The sequence below is a fragment of the Trichomycterus rosablanca genome, chromosome 16, assembly GCF_030014385.1.
Source record: "Trichomycterus rosablanca isolate fTriRos1 chromosome 16, fTriRos1.hap1, whole genome shotgun sequence".
Lineage (NCBI taxonomy): Eukaryota > Metazoa > Chordata > Actinopteri > Siluriformes > Trichomycteridae > Trichomycterus > Trichomycterus rosablanca.
The window spans coordinates 10,783,558-10,804,199 of record NC_086003.1 but is presented as its reverse complement, the minus strand read 5'-3'; positions in this window follow the sequence as shown (position 1 = coordinate 10,804,199).

The following is a 20,642-nucleotide window of genomic DNA, read 5'->3' as shown; positions in this document are numbered from 1 at the left end:
ACTGTAAAGAATTAATGACAATTTTTGGTTTGTGTTTTATTTATTCTTTCATTGTCTGTTTTATCACCCCTTTATACTGGTTATGGTTGCAGTGAGTCTGATTAATTGAGCAAAAGGCATGAAACACCGTGAGGAAACCAATGCAAACTCCATACAGAATGGACCCTGGCTGCCCGGCTGGGAAATAAGACCTAGGTGCATTTTGAGTGTGTTGATAGAAGTCTTTGAACATCTGTTGAGATAACATGGTTGACAGTTGACCACTAGTGTCTGCTAACAGCCTAGCAGCTCCTGTTTACAACCTAAAGAAGGAAAATATGCACACCAAAATGGACTCATCAGATCTGCTTAAGAGAAAAATTGTTTAATTATTAAAATTCTAACTAAATATGTGAATACAAAAATAGATTTTTGCCACACAATTCCTTTAATCCTGGGTCTGTGTATGTATATGTGTCTGACAAAGTAAATATTCCATTACGAGCGATGTGCTTACATTAACAGTTACTGCATTCAGCAGACACTTTTATCCAAAGCGACTTACAGTTATGACCAAATAATAATTGTAGCAATTAAGGGTTAAGGCCCTTGCTTTCGAGCCCAACAGTGGCAACCTGTCAGTGGTGGTGCTTGAACCACAACCTTCTGATTACTAGTCCAGTACCTTAGCCACTAAGCTACCAATACCACATCAACAATGATGAACAAAAATAAATTATTTCAAAAGATATGTCTAAAAACTAATATAAACCAAAACGTTATTTGCCTAAATATTTGAACCAAAGCTATTTGGGTTCAAATATCCATCCATGGTATTCTGTCCTTGCACTCAGTGATTTCAGCCCTTTAGGTTGTGTGGCTTTTCAACCACAGTATTGTTCTTCCTTGGTTAAGTCTCCCACAAAATTAATTATTCCCTTAAAAATATCAAATATTTGGGTACCTGGTACCTCTGTGACAAGGCGCTCATTACACTGCGACAGTGTGACTCACTCAAAAAGTCAGTCCAGCAGAGCTTAACCAGGACAAACTGCTAATCTGTGATCAGGGGGGCATCCACTATTTGAGAAGGTTATCACTGCTGTCAGGCTAGTTGCAGATGCACCCGTTGTGTGAGCGCATGGCCACCTAAGTCCTCTGATGTTCACTGGGGACAATGTTGGTTTATGTACCTGTGGGGCAAACGTTCCCTTTTTTGGTGATCATGTAGAGTGTGATACAATAATTTTGTGAAGCAGCACTGTCGCCTCACAGCAAGAATGTCCTGGGTTTCATTCCCAGGTGGAGCAGTCTGGGTGCTTTCTGTGCATGTTCTCCCCATGCGTGTAGGTTTTCTCCAGGTGCACCGGTTTTCTTCTCACAATTCAAAGATATTCAGTTAGATAATTGAAGATACAAAATTGTCCTAGGTGTGAATGTGTGTATGAGTGTGTTTGCCCTGTGACTGACGACCTGTCCAGGGTGTTTTTGCCCAGAGAATTGGACCCATCTCAACCCAGAATTGGATGAATCGGTGGTAAAACAGACAATGAATGAATGAATAAATGAATGAATTCTAAATACACACAATTCCCTGTTTACCTTGTACTCATAAATCTGAAAAAAAAAAAATTGTATTTATAAGCATATGCGAAGTTATATGTTTAATAAAAAGTATATTTACTAACGTTTCTTTGTTTCTTTGCAAATTACACATGTTGGTGAAGGTTAGCATTCCTAGCATTCTTTAGGACATAACTAATAGAAAACAAAAGAAATACAGAGCCATGACAAACACCTTTGTAATCTCGGTAAATTATACACAATTTACCAGGAAAATGAAAAAAATTGAAAAACTATTCTAAAATGCTCATTTTCATTTTTCACGTGTTTGGATAATTTTACATTAGATTTTAGATCTCATTTTCCTGTACACTTTGCTACCCTCTGCTGGCTGCACAAATACGCCAGATTCACATGTATTGTACTTTGTTGAAGTGAGAATAATGATTTTCACCACATTAGAAAATCACTTATGGTGCAAAGTAAACGTACTTTGAAAGGTTGCATTGATTGTAGGTATAAGCAATACCAATATGTTGTATTTTTAAATAATATTTTGCAGTCAGGGGTAAATGCTGCTTTGTGATTATGACAGATGTGTAAATGAGTAAATATTGGATTTAAAATGTATGTATTTTTGGAGCATTGACTTTTATGTGAGTTTAAATAACGTAGTACTAAATTTATAAAATTAATGCTCTTAAACCCAGACATGTGATTTTAACACAACAATATTTTATTTACAAGATTGATAATGTGGTTTATATTGTTTACTGTTATTTTCTTTATTCATTCACGAGTAAGTGCATAAAATGTCTGTATATATTTATTGGTTTTGCTGCTAGTTAGGTTATAATGTATAAAATATTTGACATAAAGACGAAAAACTGTGCCAACAACACCGCTCCCTACCCAGTGTAGTACTGCTGTCATAGATTCCACGAATACTGAAAGGACAGGACGTACCTGGTGCGTCATTGCTTTCTTTTAAGTGTGCTCTGAAATAGCAAAGTGAAAGTAAAAGCCCTTGTGTAAAAATATTTCGCAAATCATTTTACGCGGAACCTAAAAGTGTATTGTGGTGGATTTCAACAAACATGGTTTTACTAAAAGTTACTAAGCTAAGAGATTTAGGTAAGTAATATTTTTATAGCCTGAATAACGGGTGTTGAACTTCTTGTAGTATAACACAGCATGTCTTTGTGATGTTTCTAGGCTACGTTTGCCTTGTGTTGACAAAATGTTCTGTAGAATGGCAAATACTTAATTGGCTTCAAAGAAAATACTTAATTTTGACATAGCTTGTAGAAATTATAGTTCGTTACAACGCGAAAGTAAATGCCTGAGACAATTCTTCTCGATCTTTGTGTTGTGAGAATGAAGTTACACCAGTGCATTTGTATAAGCTCTATAGCCTACTTGTATTATTCATCTAGTTTTCACTAACAGTCGCACTGGATAAATACAATACATTAATTAATTAATGTTCATAAAATGATCTGCAGGACGATTATAGAACTAGGGTTGTTTGTAAGTTTGTCTATAAATATGGTTTTAGTCAAAAAGCTTTAGATGCAGCAGTTCCTATCACATTTATGCAGCCCTCTGTTTAACAAAACCCATTAAAACACAAACACACACTTTTATCCGAATTAAAGTTGTACAATTTGGCCGGCAGATGGCGCTAGACGCTATGCTTGCATTTATTTGTAGCCTGGGAGGGACTGCGATTAATCATATATTAATATATATATACAGTATATATATATATATATATATATATATATATATATATATATATATATATATATATATATATATATAGAGAGAGAGAGAGAGAGAGAGAGAGAGAGAGAGAGAGAGAGTATATATATGAATAAAATTGTTGAGGTTGCCCACTTTTTTTTTTGCACTGGAGCCCATGAACTGCTAGTTACGCCACTGCACACGCTTACACCTAGGTCAATTTCTAGTAGCTCTAGTTGGACTGACTGCATGTATTTGGACTTGTGGGAGGAAACTAGAGCACCCGCAGACACAGGTCCACACAGTAAAGACCCCGGCCGCCTGGCTGAGGAATCGATTCTTCTTGCTGCGAGGCGACAGCGCTACCCACAGCGTGGCGCCACTATGCCGCTCGGATTGCAATTTAGACATACAACCCCTGGCAAAAATTATGGAATCACCAGTCTCTGAGGATGTTCCTTCAGTTGTTTAATTTTGTAGAAAAAAAGCAGATCACAGATATGACAAAAAACTAAAGGCATTTCAAATGGCAACTTTCTGGCTTTAAGAAACACTAAAAGAAATCAAGAAAAATTATTGTGGTAGCCAGTAACAGTTAGATTTTTAGAACAAGCACAGGGAATAAATTATGGAATCACTCAATTCTGAGGAAAAAATTATGGAATCACCCTGCAAATTTTCATTACAAACACTAACACCTGCATCAGATTAGTTAGTATGCAGGTAAAAAGCAGTGATCACACCTTGGAGAGCTGTTGCAACAAGTGGACTGACATGAATCATCGCTCCAACACCAGAGATGTCAATTGAAACAAAGGAGAGGATTATCAAACTCCTTAAAGAGGGTAAATCATCACGCAGTGTTGCACAAGATGTTGGTTGTTCACAGTCAGCTGTGTCTAAAACCTGGACCAAGTACAAACAACATGGGAAGGTGGTTAAAGGCAAGCATACTGGTAGACCAAGGAAGACATCAAAGCGTCAAGACAGAAAACTTAAAGCAATATGCCTTGAAAACAGAAAATGTACAACAAAACAAATGAGGAACAAATGGCAGGAAACTGGAGTCAACGTCTGTGACCGAACTGTAAGAAACCGCCTAAAGGAAATGGGATTTACATACAGAAAAGCTAAAAGAAAGCCATCACTAACACCTAAACAGAAAAAAACAAGGTTACAATGGGCTAAGGAAAGGCAATCGTGGACTGTGGATGACTGGATGAAAGTCATATTCAGTGATGAATCTCGAATCTGCATTGGGCAAGGTGATGATGCTGGAACTTTTTTTTGGTGCCGTTCCAATGAGATTTATGCAGACGACTGTCTGAAGAAAACATGCAAATTTCCACAGTCATTGATGATATGGGGCTGCATGTCAGGTAAAGGCACTGGGGAGATGGCTGTCATTACATCTTCAATAAATGCACAGGTTTACATTGACATTTTGGACACTTTTCTTATCCCATCTATCGAAAGGATGTTTGGGGATGATGAAATCATTTTTCAAGATGATAATGCATCTTGCCATAGAGCAAAATCTGTGAAAACATTCCTTGAAGAAAGACACATATGGTCAATGTCATGGCCTGCAAACAGTCTGGATCTCAATCCAGTTGAAAATCTGTGGTGGAAGTTAAAGAAAATGGTCCATGACAAGGCTCCAACCTGCAAAGCTGATCTGGCAACAGCAATCAGAGAAAGCTGGAGCCAGATTGATGAAGAGTACTGTTTGTCACTCATTAAGTCAATGCCTCAGAGACTGCAAGCAGTTATAAAAGCCAGAGGTGGTGCAACAAAGTACTAGTGATGTGTTGGAGTGTTATTTTGTTTGTCATGATTCCATAATTTTTTCCTCAGAATTGAGTGATTCCATAATTTATTCCCTGTGCTTGTTCTAAAAATCTAACTGTTACTGGCTACCACAATAATTTTTCTTGATTTCTTTTAGTGTTTCTTAAAGCCAGAAAGTTGCCATTTGAAATGCCTTTAGTTTTTTGTCATGTCTGTGATCTGCTTTTTTTCTACAAAATTAAACAACTGAAGGAACATCCTCAGGGACTGGTGATTCCATAATTTTTGACAGGGGTTGTAGTATTATGCAAAAGTGTGGACGCCTCTAATTCCCTGTTTCCTTCATTTTCTGACAATTGACAATTTCTTTTTGGGAACAATAAAACCTATTTATGGCATATTCAGCCAATTTTAGCGCATTATATTTGCTAGTTTTAACAAATAGAAAAAACTGTTAAATGTGTTTTAAACTTGTGCACATGCCATATTTTATGTTTTCGTGACATGTTTAACTAAGCAAAAATGTGCATTTGGTAAAATAGGTTCTGGTAGAGTATATCTAGCCTTACAAAATTAATAAAACATAGTATTAGCAGCGTATCAGCAGTGTACACACTTTGTAAAGTACTCTATTTTTATACATTTTGAAAAGTGCATTTTAAAAACTACATTTATATTTTTAAAAAATCATTTTAATAACATAATAAACATTTTATTATTCTGTCACTTTTGTGAATACAGAAAATAAAAGCACCTTTTGGCAGTTTGGTGTAGGAATTTACTACGAATTATAGGTTTTGTCAAATGTTAAATCCATTAACATTAAAACTACAATAATAAAATGTAAAGTTTTGCTTCAGAACATTCTGCCAGGATTCTGCCACACTAAACATGACAGAAAACTGACCTCAGTCGTATTCATTCAAGTGTACCAGAATTATTCAAATTGCTTTAGTAGCATGATGTCTGTAATAGAATTAGTGGATACACTCCTCAAATTAAAGGCAAAACAGAAATTTAACTATCCCATTGCATCATAATATACTTACAAAAAGCATAATTAGTGTAATTAGTGTACAGGCCTTTAAACATTTCAACGTTTATCAGCTTTGCAATGAATTACTATTTAAGTTATAAAGCATATTTAATATTCTACATCACTTGAGTCCATCCTTTTTTGTTAATTAACATAAAGTCAAAATAACTCAAGACAGGTGCTTGACCTAGCCAATCATTAATTTCATTAAAAATTCATAAAGCAATTCATAAAGAATTTTACAATTGCATATTTATCTGAATATTCAATCAGACTCTAATTAACTAGGAATTAGGGATGCTATACTAAGGAAAATGGTCTAAAATTTACCATTAGCTAAAGCTAATCAAATATTACTGTAAAACTAAAACTAATTATTTATCATTATTAAACTAGCCCATAGTTCTGATTCTAGCATGAATACATTTAATTGTCCTATTTGTAACAGCCAATTAACTACACAATAATTAGTTAATTGTCTGTTTAATTCCCTGTCTCTTCTTAAAATGTAACTTTTCACTTAGAAAAAAAGTCTTTAAAAGTTTTAACAGCTGGTAAACAGAAATGCAGTTGTTTGTTTAAGTTGGTGAAATGCACGTCTTCCAAAGTTTGTGCATTTACATGCACCTAATTTTCAGCAAAAAAGTTTTTTACTGGGCTCCTATACCGTGGATTCAAATAGTATTCAGATCCCCTGACTTTTTGCACCATTTATTGCGTTGTGGATTTTAACGTTTCACTGTAGGAATGGTATCAGCCAGGTGATGTGCAGTGCATTTTTTTCAGACAGTGTTTGCTCTGCCCTTGAGAACAGAGAATCTTTTTGTTCGGGTTGCCTTGTTGCTCATGAGTCCTTTACATGCCATTTAGCAAACTCCAAGCATATATGCATTAAAATTATTATTAAAATGATTGAGGCCACTGTGGGTTGTTTCTGCAATGCCTTACTTCGATTAAGTTGAATAACTCTGGTCTACCCCTTGAAATGTAAGGCATGGCGACTGTAAAAGGTGCTTTGGGTTTATCCAGTGTACAATAGACCATTTGTTGAATGAGATATGGGAATTCCAGCGCTGTAAGTACAGTAGATAATGTAAAATATACCTGAACTATAAAGGATATAAAACAAATGCCAGTACGTCAATGGTGGTATCGATAATGTGGGTTGCTCATTGTGGATGGATGGGTTACTGTAATAGTCATAAATGAATTAACACCACAAGATGGCACTAAATGCCTTTGCTATCTCGCCTACAAAGCGCTTAAACGGCTGGTTTGTTGTGGTAGCCATTTTGAGCGCAACATGCTTCCCATACTAGTTGTTTAACGTTTATTTTGATTCTACTGTGGTTCCCAAACTGTGGTTAAGCTTACTCATATGGTAATCCAGACGAACATTTTCTCTATTATTGTTGTTGTTGTTAATAAAATAATAACAATAATGATGATATTAGATTAGATTAGATTTAATTTTAATACCACTGTGCAGAGTAACGGATACAGAACCAATATAATACAGTTACATTTTACATCATGTATTTTATTTAACATTGCATTAAAGGAAACTGATGCCAATAAGAATAATGCCAGCTTCTTTAGAATAGACACCAATGGTCAACAAACATGGCTGGGCATGTTTGTAATTGCTCACTGTGCATACAGGCGTTGTGTGTAAGTGTTTGGTAGGTGTATTTCCTTGAGAGAACTTAAAAGGAAGTTGGATATTTTAGATTATGCGATACTTGGTCTCAAAAGTTTGTAGGAGCTACATCAATAAATTGCTTGATTTATTGTCAATGAATCCTTATATATATATATATATATATATATATATTAGGGCTGTCGAAGTTAACGCGATAATAACGCATTAACGCGACCTCAATTTAACGCGATTAAAAAAATTAGTGCCATTAACGCAAATTCTAGTTCATGTTGACACTTGACTGGTAGAACAAACGTTTTAATGTCGGACTTGCCACCGTTTTTCATTTGCGGTTTGTTAACATAATGTAACCGATCGTGGTAGTGATGCACTTGCATAATAAAGAAATAAATACACGCTATATTCACAAGTTGTCGGGAGCAGAACACTTTATTACACTTAATTAACTTCTTCTTCTGTACCGAATACCGGAAAGCTGAGTCGAGCACGTTAGTTCATGAACTATGGAAGCCCCAAAGGGTCAAAACACACTCACTTCGTGTAGAAACGTCCATCAAACCATCGTCACGATACAACCACAGACAAGTCTGATACAATAACTACGCCTTATCCCACCTAAAGCACCGCTGATCTACAATGTTTGCTGATGGAGAAATTCTAACCTACAATCTGACATTTACTGCCTAGTATGTGAGTGAATAAAACTCCCTTACAGTTTTCTCTTGTCCCAGCAGTTTTTAACATAAGTACATTTAGCATAAAATGTGTTCACCATTTTAATTGTAACATTTCACTTAAAAATCCTTGTTTTCTATAACATTTACACAGATTTTTTTAAATGCGATTAATCGCGATTAACTATATGAAATTCTGAGATTAATCGCGATTAAAAATTTTAATCGTTTGACAGCCCTAATATATATATATATATATACAGTGTATCACAAAAGTGAGTACACCCCTCACATTTCTGCAAATATTTCATTATATCTTTTCATGGGACAACACTATAGACATGAAACTTGGATATAACTTAGAGTAGTCAGTGTACAGCTTGTATAGCAGTGTAGATTTACTGTCTTCTGAAAATGACTCAACACACAGCCATTAATGTCTAAATAGCTGGCAACATAAGTGAGTACACCCCACAGTGAACATGTCCAAATTGTGCCCAAATGTGTCGTTGTCCCTCCCTGGTGTCATGTGTCAAGGTCCCAGGTGTAAATGGGGAGCAGGGCTGTTAAATTTGGTGTTTTGGGTACAATTCTCTCATACTGGCCACTGGATATTCAACATGGCACCTCATGGCAAAGAACTCTCTGAGAATGTGAGAAATAGAATTGTTGCTCTCCACAAAGATGGCCTGGGCTATAAGAAGATTGCTAACACCCTGAAACTGAGCTACAGCATGGTGGCCAAGGTCATACAGCGGTTTTCCAGGACAGGTTCCACTCGCAACAGGCTTCGCCAGGGTCGACCAAAGAAGTTGAGTCCACGTGTTCGGCGTCATATCCAGAGGTTGGCTTTAAAAAATAGACACATGAGTGCTGCCAGCATTGCTGCAGAGGTTGAAGACGTGGGAGGTCAGCCTGTCAGTGCTCAGACCATACGCCGCACACTGCATCAACTCTGTCTGCATGGTCGTCATCCCAGAAGGAAGCTGACGCACAAGAAAGCCCGCAAACAGTTTGCTGAAGACAAGCAGTCCAAGAACATGGATTACTGGAATGCCCTGTGGTCTGACGAGACCAAGATAAACTTGTTTGGCTCAGATGGTGTCCAGCATGTGTGGCGGCGCCCTGGTGAGAAGTACCAAGACAACTGTATCTTGCCTACAGTCAAGCATGGTGGTGGTAGCATCATGGTCTTGGGCTGCATGAGTTTTGCTTGCACTGGGGAGCTGCAGTTCATTGAGGGAAACATGAATTCCAACATGTACTGTGACATTCTGAAACAGAGCATGATCCCCTCCCTTCGAAAACTGGGCCTCATGGCAGTTTTCCAACAGGATAACAACCCCAAACACAACCTCCAAGATGACAACTGCCTTGCTGAGGAAGCTGAAGGTAAAGGTGATGGACTAAACCCAATTGAGCATCTCTGGCGCATCCTCAAGTGGAAGGTGGAGGAGTTCAAGGTGTCTAACATCCACCAGCTCCGTGATGTCATCATGGAGGAGTGGAAGAGGATTTCAGTAGCAACCTGTGCAGCTCTGGTGAATTCCATGCCCAGGAGGGTTAAGGCAGTGCTGGATAATAATGGTGGTCACACAAAATATTGACACTTTGGGCACAATTTGGACATGTTCACTGTGGGGTGTACTCACTTATGTTGCCAGCCATTTAGACATTAATGGCTGTGTGTTGAGTTATTTTCAGAAGACAGTAAATCTACATTGCTATACAAGTTGTACACTGACTACTCTAAGTTATATCCAAGTTTTATTTCTATAGTGTTGTCCCATGAAAAGATATAATAAAATATTTGCAGAAATGTGAGGGGTGTACTCACTTTTGTGATACACTGTATATTGATTGAAACACATTACATAAACTGATGATTAGGGCACACTGTTTTAATACATAGCCTGTACAAATATATATATATATATATATGTATGTATGTATGTATGTGTGTATATACAGTGTATCACAAAAGTGAGTACACCCCTCACATTTCTGCAGATATTTAAGTATATCTTTTCATGGGACAACACTGACAAAATGACACTTTGACACAATGAAAAGTAGTCTGTGTGCAGCTTATATAACAGTGTAAATTTATTCTTCCCTCAAAATAACTCAATATACAGCCATTAATGTCTTAACCGCCGGCAACAAAAGTGAGTACACCCCTAAGAGACTACACCCCTAAATGTCCAAATTGAGCACTGCTTGTCATTTTCCCTCCAAAATGTCATGTGACTCGTTAGTGTTACTAGGTCTCAGGTGTGCATAGGGAGCAGGTGTGTTCAATTTAGTAGTACAGCCCTCACACTCTCTCATACTGGTCACTGAAAGTTCCAACATGGCACCTCATGGCAAAGAACTCTCTGAGGATCTTAAAAGACGAATTGTTGCGCTACATGAAGATGGCCAAGGCTACAAGAAGATTGCCAACACCCTGAAACTGAGCTGCAGCACAGTGGCCAAGATCATCCAGCGTTTTAAAAGAGCAGGGTCCACTCAGAACAGACCTCGCGTTGGTCGTCCAAAGAAGCTGAGTGCACGTGCTCAGCGTCACATCCAACTGCTGTCTTTGAAAGATAGGCGCAGGAGTGCTGTCAGCATTGCTGCAGAGATTGAAAAGGTGGGGGGTCAGCCTGTCAGTGCTCAGACCATACGCCGCACACTACATCAAATTGGTCTGCATGGCTGTCACCCCAGAAGGAAGCCTCTTCTAAAGTCTCTACACAAGAAAGCCCGCAAACAGTTTGCTGAAGACATGTCAACAAAGGACATGGATTACTGGAACCATGTCCTATGGTCTGATGAGACCAAGATTAATTTGTTTGGTTCAGATGGTCTCAAGCATGTGTGGCGGCAATCAGGTGAGGAGTACAAAGATAAGTGTGTCATGCCTACAGTCAAGCATGGTGGTGGGAATGCCATGGTCTGGAGCTGCATGGGTGCAGCAGGTGTTGGGGAGTTACATTTCATTGAGGGACACATGAACTCCAATATGTACTGTGAAATACTGAAGCAGAGCATGATCCCCTCCCTCCAGAAGCTGGGTCGCATGGCAGTGTTCCAGCATGATAATGACCCCAAACACACCTCTAAGACGACCACTGCTTTATTGAAGAGGCTGAGGGTAAAGGTGATGGACTGGCCAAGCATGTCTCCAGACCTAAACCCAATAGAACATCTTTGGGGCATCCTCAAGCGGAAGGTGGAGGAGCGCAAAGTCTCGAATATCCGCCAGCTCCGTGATGTCGTCATGGAGGAGTGGAAAAGCATTCCAGTGGCAACCTGTGAAGCTCTGGTAAACTCCATGCCCAGGAGAGTTAAGGCAGTTCTGGGAAATAATGGTGGCCACACAAAATATTGACACTTCAGGAACTTTCACTAAGGGGTGCACTCACTTTTGTTGCCGGTGGTTTAGACATTAATGGCTGTATATTGAGTTATTTTGAGGGAAGAATAAATTTACACTGTTATATAAGCTGCACACAGACTACTTTTCATTGTGTCAAAGTGTCATTTTGTCAGTGTTGTCCCATGAAAATATATACTTAAATATCTGCAGAAATGTGAGGGGTGTACTCACTTTTGTGATACACTGTATATATATATATATATATATATATATGTATGTATGTGTGTGTGTGTGTGTGTATATATATATATATATATATTGGTACAGGCTATGTATTAAAACAGTGTGCCCTAATCATCAGTTTATGTAATGTGTTTCAATCAATCCGTAAATAATGACAATGCTGCACAACTGACCAAAAATATTTTGGGATATCAAAACGTGTTGCCTTTAATTTGAATTGAATTTGTACATAATTTACATTTAAAACAAATCACAATATAGCTTATAATTACTTGTTTTTTCAATAATTGTGTTGGTATTGTGTTAAAATTACTTCGAAATTCAAGGTTTTTGGATTTACTGTCTTTAGCTTAGGGTTTTGCACCACATAAATATTAAATATGTGACCTTGGAGCAATTCCATATGCCCATCCACAAATATGAAAAAAGTCCTTTTGAAATGTTTTGGATTGTACAGATAAACATATCTGGTGGTATGACCAGGAATGTTTAATAGATTTGTGAGATGAAAAAAAAAATCCTTACAGACAATGGCTGTAGGTGAAAATAAAATCCAGAACCAAGTACCCCCCTTTCTTTTTGCTATTTTAAATTGTAAAAAAAATTCCTAACATATGAGATACCAAAAAAAAAAGAAATTTATAAAATGTTATGAATACAATATATATCATGTTATGAAATAAAAAAAATTAAGTACACCGTAGTTGTAATTTGATGTCATTAAAAACATAAACACTAATTTAACAGTACATTTAGATTTAACAATAATAAACATACAAGTTTATTTTTTAAACCAAAAATCAGAGGACACTATGGGGTTGATTCATTCTTTTCCTTCCCAAGTTCTGAAATTTTTTTTGTTGTGGCGATCATACGATTATTTTACTGATTGTTGTTGTTAGGTATGTTGTAATTGCTAATTCTGTAATTTTGTTTATATATATATATATATATATATACACACATATATACATATATACAGTACATACATATACAGGGGTTGGACAAAATAACTGAAACACCTGTCATTTTAGTGTGGGAGGTTTCATGGCTAAATTGGACCAGTCTGGTGGCCAATCTTCATTAATTGCACATTGCACCAGTAAGAGCAGAGTGTGAAGGTTCAATTAGCAGGGTAAGAGCACAGTTTTGCTCAAAATATTGCAATGCACACAACATTATGGGTGACATACCAGAGTTCAAAAGAGGACAAATTGTTGGTGCACGTCTTGCTGGCGCATCTGTGACCAAGACAGCAAGTCTTTGTGATGTATCAAGAGCCACGGTATCCAGGGTAATGTCAGCATACCACCAAGAAGGACAAACCACATCCAACAGGATTAACTGTGGACGCAAGAGGAAGCTGTCTGAAAGGGATGTTCGGGTGCTAACCCGGATTGTATCCAAAAAACATAAAACCACGGCTGCCCAAATCACGGCAGAATTAAATGTGCACCTCAACTCTCCTGTTTCCACCAGAACTGTCCGTCGGGAGCTCCACACGGTCAATATACACGGCCAGGCTGCTATAGCCAAACCTTTGGTCACTCGTGCCAATGCCAAACGTCGGTTTCAATGGTGCAAGGAGCGCAAATCTTGGGCTGTGGACAATGTGAAACATGTATTGTTCTCTGATGAGTCCACCTTTACTGTTTTCCCCACATCCGGGAGAGTTACGGTGTGGAGAAGCCCCAAAGAAGCGTACCACCCAGACTGTTGCATGCCCAGAGTGAAGCATGGGGGTGGATCAGTGATGGTTTGGGCTGCCATATCATGGCATTCCCTTGGCCCAATACTTGTGCTAGATGGGCGCGTCACTGCCAAGGACTACCGAACCATTCTGGAGGACCATGTGCATCCAATGGTTCAAACATTGTATCCTGAAGGCGGTGCTGTGTATCAGGATGACAATGCACCAATACACACAGCAAGACTGGTGAAAGATTGGTTTGATGAACATGAAAGTGAAGTTGAACATCTCCCATGGCCTGCACAGTCACCAGATCTAAATATTATTGAGCCACTTTGGGGTGTTTTGGAGAAGCGAGTCAGGAAACGTTTTCCTCCACCAGCATCACGTAGTGACCTGGCCACTATCCTGCAAGAAGAATGGCTTAAAATCCCTCTGACCACTGTGCAGGACTTGTATATGTCATTTCCAAGACGAATTGACGCTGTATTGGCCGCAAAAGGAGGCCCTACACCATACTAATAAATTATTGTGGTCTAAAACCAGGTGTTTCAGTTATTTTGTCCAACCCCTGTATATATATATATAAAAGAAAATGTTACATAGAAAAGCTTTCATTATAAATGATTTGGCCATTTATTTGGAAGATTTTTTTATTACAGTTACAAATCATGTTGTAATGTTCTCAGGAACAAAATTATTAAGCAATACTTAAATACAAAAAAATGTAAAAATTCCTGTCAGTGTAACTTGTTTGATAATAAGCTAATGAAAAGTTCATAGAATCGTATATAGTACGCCAACGTAACCTCACCTTTCTTAAGGAATGAAATACTCTAGCCACCCTTGTTCCTTTGAAAAACCCATCAGGTTTCTTTGCCCCTGTTTAATTGTATTAACATAGTACAATATTAGCTTTATATCACATTTCCAGTGTAATTGTTAATGCTGACCTGCAAAGCCAGTTTTATATAATTTTTTCCACAGGTGCACATTTTCATAATGTGTCTACAGGTCCAGGTGTTTCTGATTTATATTTATTTTATACGTCCAACCACCCTGAGGCCATAATTATGTCAATATAGGAGATGAAATGCTTAAAATAAGACCACAAAAGATTTTTAAGCTTTTATTTTTGGGTCTATTGTCTATCATTCCATCTAGTCTATCTAGTGCTTCCAATTTCCTATGTACTACTATGTACTTGAGCAGAGCTTAAGAGTGCATCCTGACAAATAATTCACCTTATTAACATATAACTCTACATGTACGATAGCAGTAAAAGCTTTCTGATCTGGGTCAAGACTGTCCTGGTATAAGTGACATGGTATGTAAGGGAAAACTAAATTAAAGTTGAAAATTCTATTGTCAGTATACAGCTAAATACAAAGGTTTTGGTTTTTTTATCATGACAAGTAACAAAATGGTGCAATAGTATGTATTAAAATAGATATAGCCACTATTTTACCAAAAGTATGTGGGCATTTGAGAGTCAGTGCTTGAGTTGAAGGTGACCCTAAGATCTAGCACATAACACAAACACACTCACAGCTAGGGGGAGTTTTTCAAGATCTCGTATTAATTAATTAATAAATCTGACTGCATGTCTTTGGATTTTGGGTGGAAACAGGAGCCCTCGGAGGAAACCCATGCAGACACGAGAAGAGCATGCAATCTCCACATAGAAAGGACCTAGACCACTCCACATGGGAATTGCATCCAGGACCTTTTTGCTGTAAGGCGGCAGTGCTACCCACCTTTTTGGAAGGTGGGATAAAGCCAGAGAACCTGGTTGAAACTTACATGGAATCCCACACTTTTACTAAGTTTTAAAAAACATGTTATTTACAAAAGCATATGGTACACATACAGTAGCCTTCCGGGTACAAACTCCTAGTTTAAAACTCAGTTTCATTATGAGGAACTGCTGATTGATTTGTCTTTATGTGGTTTAGGGAATGCATGTGATCTGAAAATAATGGTTAGTATAGTTGGTGCTTGGTTTTGAAACAAACTTAGTTTCAACCACCAAAGTGCAAAACTCTAGTGGGATAACATTACTCTAAACATTAAAAAACAAAGCAATCATCTTTATAGACATGTTATATTTATGCTGTGAATCACCAGTAAAAAGTTCAAAACAGGCACATATACACTAAAGTATGTGCACACCCCTTCAGGTGTTTGGGTCTTTCAGGAAAACAGGTGTAGAAAATCAGTTATAACAAAGAAATAATATGCTTTCAAATTTGTGCCAACAGTTTGGGTAAGGCTTTCCTGTTTCGGCATGACTGTGTCCCAGTGTACAATGCAATGCCCATAAAGATATGTTTTTTTTAGTATGGTGTAGAGGATTTCCAGTGCTCTGCCCTGACCTTATCCCCACTAAAAATCTTGATGAATTTGAATGTCAATTGTAAGCCAAGCTTTTTTGTCCAAACATCATTACCTAATTTTTCAGTTGTTCTTTTGAACAAATGGGCATACGTTCCCACAGACACACTCCAAAATCTTGTGAAAAGCCTTCCAAGAAAAGTAAAGGCTGTTATAGCTTTAAAGGGGTTTACTTTTTATTATTTGTCCATGGTTTTGGAATTGGCTGTCCAACAAGCATACATTCCTTGCAAAATATACATATTAAAGATATAAAATATGTATATTTGGGGGTATCACCACAGTGACAAAAATGTTTTTTTCCTCCAAAGTATACTATCAAGCTCAGACTGGCGTGCAGAGTCAAAATAATGAATCCAGGGACGCTGGGTGCTTTCCAACTCAATTCAGGGAGTTTCTTGTAAATGCCTGCGTTTCTCCTCAGTGGCGACTCCGACTGGTCATGGTGCAGTACTGCTGCTTGCAAAAAGTCACGTGATTTACAAGAAATTCTATCGGTGTTTAGAGCAGCTACTTGTCTGGGAGCAGCATGTGAATCTCTGACAATAGGAAGGGAAGTGTTATACAGCTGCGGTTACTGACCTAAAATAGATCAGAAGCAGGTCACTGATCCAGTCTTAGATTGCACTTAGTTTTGTGCAACTTTGATTTATGTATTATATATATCTATATATATATATAGAGAGAGAGAGAGCAGGTTGTCTGACTTCAAATATGTTTAAATATTCTTCTGTAAATCTTACTGATGCAATTTTGAATGTATTGTTTTCTTTATGATTTCAAACTGTCTAGGCCCGGACGCTTACTGTCCAAACAAACCCAAACCATGATTCTCTGTCCACCATACTTCACAGTTGGTGTAATGTTTTGGTGTCAGCATACAATATTTGTATTCCAATCCCTTTACTGCTTTTGTATTATCTGTCAACAAAACATCCAGTCTTTTGTAAACTTTACATGTGCAGCAGTTTTTGTTTGTAAGTTAATTTAAGAGCAGTGTGTTTCTTTGCGCTGTCATTTTATTAACACCACTTGTTTTCAGCATATTGTAAAATTGGAAATAGCAAAGGTACTTGTTAAGTACCAGTTCAACATACATGCTTTAGTAGCCTTCTCAAGCTTCATGCATTTCTACCGCTTCAGGTCATCTTCTGATGTCCTCTCAAGTTTGTTTTGATTAGCGCAGGCTTTAAGTATACCAGTCTTCCTTGTGTTGAGCTGACTTGAAGCGCTTTTCAAGAGACCCACACCACCAAAGCATTAGCTTAGAGATTCCGGCTTGAATAGAAATTATTAATTAATGTGTTCTATACAAATATGAATTGTAGCATTATTTGTAGATTACTAGCTCCGGTAAAGATATGGCCATGTTTATACAATAATCATGTAGAAATCAAGATCATTCTGAATGGTTTACAAAGTTTTAAAAGACGAAAAAGATGCATCATATGAGCAGCAAGTTGCAAATACTGTACATGCCTTAAAAATAAGGAGGTCAAAGGAAGTAAGTGAAATGTCGTGATATGGCATACTACTGAAATAATAATTAACTTAACCTGTTGATAGCCTTGCACTGCTAAACCATACAGACAGTTGCACAAACATCATCAGTCAGCACCTATAGACTGTTGTATGTAATTTTAGGTACAATTTTGTCATGTGTGTATATACTTTAATTTGACTGTACACAGTAAAATTGTAGCTTTGTGTTTTAGTTAGCATTATCGCTGTCCCAGATTTCTATGAGGCCGTTGTAATTAACTGCCCTTTCTTTTTATCAGCATGGCCACAACAATTGGCAAAAACTTTTATTGTGGGCTGCATACATGTAGTTGACTGCTTAATATTGCAAACCAAAAAAAAAAATTTAATTGTGCGTTGACTTTGTGTTACAGGCCGCAGTGTGAGAACCCTTTTGTAAAGTTTCAAAGGCATGTAAAGGGTAAATATGCATTAAACACTATATGGCAAAAAGTATGTGCCTACTCATCCTTTTCTGAGTTTAGGTGTTTCAGCATCATTCACTTCTAACACATGTATAATATCAGTTATATAAAATAAATCATGCGTCTAACTTTATAACAACAGTTTGGGAACAGCCCTATACTGTTCCAGCATGACTGGGCCACTTCCATATTAATTAGGTGACCAGTGTCTTTAATGATCTATTTTAGTATTTGTAATATTTCTCTTAAGGAAGTTACCAAAGGACTGATCCTGTTCACATTCAGTCATATGGCGTACTGTGTGGACACACAAGCGCTTCCTTTTTATCTTCCATATCACACTAACACAAAGGCATTATGGTCATTGAATGTGCACTTTCAGCTGCACCAATTGCTAAGCAAGCTTATTGACTAAAGCTCTGTCATCCATCTACAAATAATGAACTCTTTTGAAAAGTTGTCATAAAAAACTTTTGTATGTATGTATGCTTGGATGTGAACTGTGTAATCATATAACGCAATCATGTTTCTTACAGTTAATAACAACAACTTAGAATAGTTGTTATGCCAATAAGGCATAGTATTACATTTAGCTAGATTAACCTGGGTTTATGGATAATCAAATTTAATGTTATTTACAACAAATTTTTTTGTAAATTTTATTTTTAAGGTTGTTTTTAAAATGTCACAAGCTGCTGTCAGACAAGATGTCAGTTGTGAATGTGACAAATAAATGAACGAAAAATCTTACTTAAACCTTAAGGCTTTTCAAATAGCTAAATTCTATTCTTATGCGACATGTGAAAACCAATCAAACTTGCTACTTTTTTGCTTAGAAAGAGAAGATTCCAATAATGAAACTAATTCTGAAAAATCTTTACATACCAGGGGAAACATCATGCTTATCAGATTGGGCAAGTGGAATGCTGGTCAGAACTGTTTAGAAACATTAAAACTCCAGGATTTATGTTAGAAGGCAAAGATCTAGCAATTCAAGTTAGTGCATGAAGGTGGATTGTGTGAGAGACGTAGTTGAAGAGAAACATTCCTGAGTTTCCTGTAAATACAGCAGTGTCTGAGCGAGACTTCTCTTTATTCTACTAGGCCATGTAATATGCATGAAATACTGTCATATAGAAAGTTTTGGAGTTCTGCATATCCTCTGCATATTTTAAGGTTTTTTCTTTGCCAGCTTTAGTCACTGGTTGCTGATTATTTCATATTAAGGTGCAGTGTTGTACTGCATATTTACAAAAAACACCAAATTCTACCAAATACTTGTGGACACTTGGATCATGGGCTTGTTGTTTGAATCTACGTATATGTGACTTTGAGCCTCAGAGAAAGGAAAAAACATATGCAACAAGTTGCATTGCTTATTTGTTTGATTGCTTTTAATGAAAGGCCAGATAGGTTGTGCTACAAGTTTTATGCTTTTAGTAACCTGGCTTGGCTTCAACAATCTGGTATTCCTGTCTTTGTTTTTATCTATGGCTGTCTATTTCAGTTGTAACACATTACAACAATGGTCTAGTGCCAGGGTGTGTTTTGCATACAGGTTTGACGTGAAAGCTTTTAATGCCAAACTAAGCAACAATCAAAAAAATTGTTGGCAATGCCGGGTGATCAAACCAGAAAGTCAACTTCACCTTCATTTACAGTAAGAGGAGAGCCATTATCGGTGGAATGGTTCTATGCCTCTTGTCTTAAGTCTATTTTTTGTTTTGATTTTTATTTATTTGTTTTTGTTTTGATTTTTTCCTTATTTTTTATTTGATGTGTAATGTTTACAAATGGAATACTGTGCATGGGATTAATGCTACTATTTAACTTAATATTAACCACTGCTTGAATTATTGCACTTTTTCATTATAGTGAGGCTCTCTTTCTCTCTGGGTTGTAATAATGTGATGCCAGAATTTGTATATGAAAATAAGGCTTGATGCCTTTTGCATTTAAACCAGGTCAGATCCACTAACATACTCTAGTACCAAATCTGGCTTTCTAAATGTGATTTGTAGAAAAATAGGCCAAACATTCTTAACCATGTCTTACCATAGCCTTAAGTAGATAGTTTTATAATTAAAGTTTAAAGTGTTAAAGATTTATAGCTTTTAAGGTTTTCTAAGGTTTTTGAAGATGCCAGTTTAAGTTGATGAATTTGCAGCCATTGTTTACAATTACATTATGACAGTGGAAAATATGGCATCAGAATAAAGTGAAAGGGGTCAGTGCACGGGATTTGACTAATCATGGTATAGATACATTTATAGATACATTTATATAACTATTAAGCAAAGAAAAATGTGACACCATCAGAAGACTTATACATAAAGTCCTCTTTAACATAAGACAGAATTTGCAGAGTGTCTTGACATTAACATTGAGTTTGGGTTTGTGAACACTCATTGTTACCAGCTATTTAAATATATTAATTATATGCTTAAATCTATGTGGTGACACAAATGTGGGTATATTTCCTGTTCCAGCACTGTGTCACTGTGCACAAACAAGGTCTATGAATACATGATTTGACAAGTTTGTTGTGCAGGA